Source organism: Ursus americanus, chromosome X (assembly GCF_024610735.1).
Source record: "Ursus americanus isolate L20-20 chromosome X, mUrsAme1.1.p, whole genome shotgun sequence".
NCBI classification, from domain to species: domain Eukaryota; kingdom Metazoa; phylum Chordata; class Mammalia; order Carnivora; family Ursidae; genus Ursus; species Ursus americanus.
This window is the reverse complement of record NC_142164.1, coordinates 103,444,212-103,448,363: the sequence shown is the minus strand read 5'-3', so window position 1 is coordinate 103,448,363 and position 4,152 is coordinate 103,444,212.

Below are 4,152 nucleotides of genomic sequence, written 5' to 3'. Positions count from 1 at the left end.
GATCTCTAGCTCTTGTGGTTCGTGCCTTCCTATCATTTCTGCCCCTCATGCCATTACTTACCCACCATTACTCTACATATTGAAATATTAAAACCTTTTTTTTTGGCATTTACTCTTTTCTAAACTAGAAAGAGTTTCTCCAAACATCTAGCCAGCATATTCTTGGAAACACAAGTTTTGCTATTAGAATACTAGTGTTTTCCTTTGCAGAAATTTTTCCTATACAGATGTATCATCTGTATAATAAGAAAACACCATGTGTAGTGCTTTCTCACCTGTTGTTGTCATTTAGCAACATATTTTGAACAACTTTTTATGTGAATAAATGTATCAGTGGGTGCTGTGGGTATAGGAAACAGACACCACGACCAAGATTTGAGTGCAGGAAGTTCATCAGGGAGTGCTTTTAAGATCAACACCATTGGGGAAGGGAGTTAAGAAGGTTTAGGCAGAAGGGGGACTTAGGCAATAGTGCAGTTGTCAGTCACAGGCCTTCAGCTCCGGAGCTGGGAGGGCTGTGCTGAGTTGTCCCAAACTGAAGAAAGAAGGCTAGGCCTGTATACTCCTGTGGAGTTTGATGTGGGCTGCCTCTGGGAAGGGGATGTGACATTGGGCAAGGCAGCCAACTTCAAGTGAATGCAATTCCTGGAGCTAGCTGGCAGATGAAGACTGTCAGCCTGTATATGGCACTCCCAATATCTGAAGTCCTAAAGGGGAATCTTGGGAAGCACATTATAGTATCCACCACAGTGAGGGACACTTTGGGCTCCAAATAACAGAAAATTCAACCAACTCTTGCTTAATGAATGGTTAATTATTTTCACTTAAGATAAGGTCTGCAGTAGATGATTTTTTTGCATCAACAGCATCTTCCCCTTTTATTAGGACAGCAAAACAACAACAAAAAAAAAACACCCAAAAACTAAAACAAACAAACAAACAAACAAAACCACTTTCCCAAAGCCTCCAGTAGACTTTTCCTTACATTTCATTGACCGGAACTGGATCATATGTCCACTTCTAGGTACGGGGGAAGCTGGGAATGTGGGAACTGGATTTTCATGATTTTGTGCCTGGAACAGTGAACATTGCTGCTCTGAACAGTATCTGGATTCTGTTAGCATAGAAGAAGAGGGAAAGGATTTTAGACATGCATCTCACACAGCCTGCCACAAATAGACCTCTACAAAATTATTTTGAATAATATACGGATATAACTGACTGAAATAGACCCTTGTATTGCTAGAAATTTTGATTGTTGCCAACATTTTGCTATTATCCACTGTGCTGCAATAAACATCCATGTTTGCCCAAATCCTCAATTCTTTGCTCAGGATGAAATGCCAAATATGTAATTTCTGGGCCAAGAGAAGGTACTTTTTTAAGGATTTTGATACAGATTACCATGATGTACCAGGAATAGTTCTATAACTGTTTGTTTACAGGAGCAGTGAATGAAGAGGCCTACTTCCCCTAGATCCTTGCTAACACTGGATATTAACATTCTTATTAATTTTCATCAGACTTATATTCTTTTAAAAGTATCTTCTTTCAATTTGCATTTTGATTACTTTGTATTCATCACATTTATTCATTTTTTGAATTGTGCTCCAAATATAGGGTTTGTGTGGTTTCAGCATTTTGGAAATTATTAAAATATACTTAGTGTTTTGCTACTGTGCTATAAAGGTTAATCACAGCAGGTCTGTAATTAACCTGAGCTGTTTGCTTAAATTAAAGCTCCTGCTTGACACTGACTCCTGGTCAAAGCATGTAACATTGATGGATAATATCTCTGTAACCACGAGTCCAAAGAGTTTCAGAGCAGTTTGACACAGCTTGTCTGCACTGTTTATTAATAACAATGAGATTGAAGACTTGCACCTGTAGCACTTGGGGTGATACTCCCCAGCCCCCACCCACAGGGTTGTGTTGGTTCTGCAGCCAGGATATGCCTAGGTGACCAGCAAAATATAAACAACCTCAGGAAATATTGCATTTTAGTTCCCTGGTATCAAAGGGTTCTGCGCACACATCAGTGGTTCTGGATCTAGGAGACATCTGGCCTGGCCCTTAAGAAACGGGACAGCAGGAGCCTGCACCTGGCTTCTGCAGATGCCTACTGTGAGTCATAGGCTGTGATGTATACTCTGACATTCATGCTCTTGCTTGAGCATGTCACTTCCCTGTAATAAACTGTACATCAGTAGGCTTTGTCATTCTGGGTCCTAGGAGTCTTCTTCAACTTTTGAACCCTGCTTACATGCCACTGTTAGTGCAGCACTATAGTCAATATTTGTAAGTGTTCCATGGGCACTAGAGAAAAAGGCGTAGTATCTAGAATACATATACATGTTTCTTTTCAGGAAGCTATTAAATTAGACATAAATTATATAGTCAAGTGAATCTCTGCCCTTCATATTTTGATTGTATACACTTCAATGCCGTTTTGTTTAGTTTTTTATCTCAAATTCTGTATTTTGATCTTTGGTTTTTCTTCATTTGTGTCAGATTCTTGTATTTCTTCCCATTTTCTTACACTGATCTTTTGGAGCGATTGTGGGATTGTTTTTAATTAACATAGAATTGATTTTTAAAAATCCAATCTGGGAAATGTTATTTTTATATAAGGGAGTAGGTTCCATTTATATTTCTCATTATAATGAATACATTTAATGTATTACGTTTCATCTTCTTCCTATGCTATTTTTAAATGCTTCTTTGCCATTTCCTTTGTTTTATGATTTGTTTCTCATGAGTATTCACTTTTATCCTCTTCATTACTTTGGAAGGCATATATACTCCTTTTCGGACTGGTATGTATGGCCTTTAAGCATTCTGTGGGTCTTGTTTTGATAGCAATAAATCTATGAGACACATCAGGACATGACAAAAGGACTCAGGGGGCAACTCAAAGCTCCCCCTACCCACAGTTGGGATAATTTGATGTAAACATAAACTTCATTGCAGGGGCTTGAAACATGTCGAGTAAGTGTGAATCTGTGAGTTCATATTACAAAAAAAAAACTCTTATTATTTACCCTTTTAAAAAAGACAAAAACCTTATTGTTTTCCTTCAGAGGAGTTTACAGCACCAGCTGTATTTGGAAAACTGTTAAATAAAATATTGAAACAGGACAACAATTTAAAAAAGCATTCTGTGGCCTATATTTCTTAAATGATGAGAATTTTTTAAATGAAATGGTAATCTTTTAGTACCTCCTGATTTGACCAAGTTGAACTTACTTTTAGTATCCTCCCTCTTCTCTTTGTTATTAAAATCTTAGATTTAGATACAGAGTAATCATTTAGACTTTTTAAAACTGTCATTTTCACACAGTTTTCTCATTTTTGAACTCTGCTTTTTTAATCTCTTGTTATTACGGTGTATATTATATTTTTTTTGGAAGTTCGTGCTGACCATGTGAGTTTGAACCCTGTAAGTCTGGAAGCAGAGTTCACGGCAGACTCAGAAGATCCGATTGCCTGGGCCCCACCCTGCCTCTTAGAGAAGTTACCTAAACTCTCAGTTCTCTCATCTGTAAAATGAGCGGTGATGGTAGAGTGAATGAGTCAGTGTATATAAAGCACTTAGAACTGTTCCTGTCACACAGTGTGTGCTTAATATTTGTTAGCTATTATTGTAAAAGACAATTTGGCAGAGCGTATGAATCTTCAGTTAGCAATCCTTTTCTCTAAAAACTCTAGCTGTTGCTCCATTTTCTTATGAAAGCTGATGTTGCAGAGAAGCCTGAAATCAAACTGACTTTGTTGCCTTATAGCATAGTGGTTGAGAGCTCTAGATGTGTGACCTTGGGCGACTTACATGACCTCTCCAGTCCTTGCTGTCTTCATCTGTAAAGTGGGGCAACTCATAGACCTCCCTCTCTTGGACCCTTTGCATTTGCTGGCCAAACCCTCCTTCCCCTCTCTCATTTGTTTATTTTTCCTCACTACAACGTTTTAATTCTGCCAGGACTTATGATCATAGCGCCCTCAGCCCCTGGCCAGTTATCTAACTCCATCCTCTTAGCCGCTGCGATGGACCCAAGGGTGAGCACATGGCATAGACAACTGAGTCCTTCTGTGGTGAAACCGGAAGCGAGACTCTCTCTTTCTTCCAGGGGCACTGGGCCGCGATGACGTGAGCCC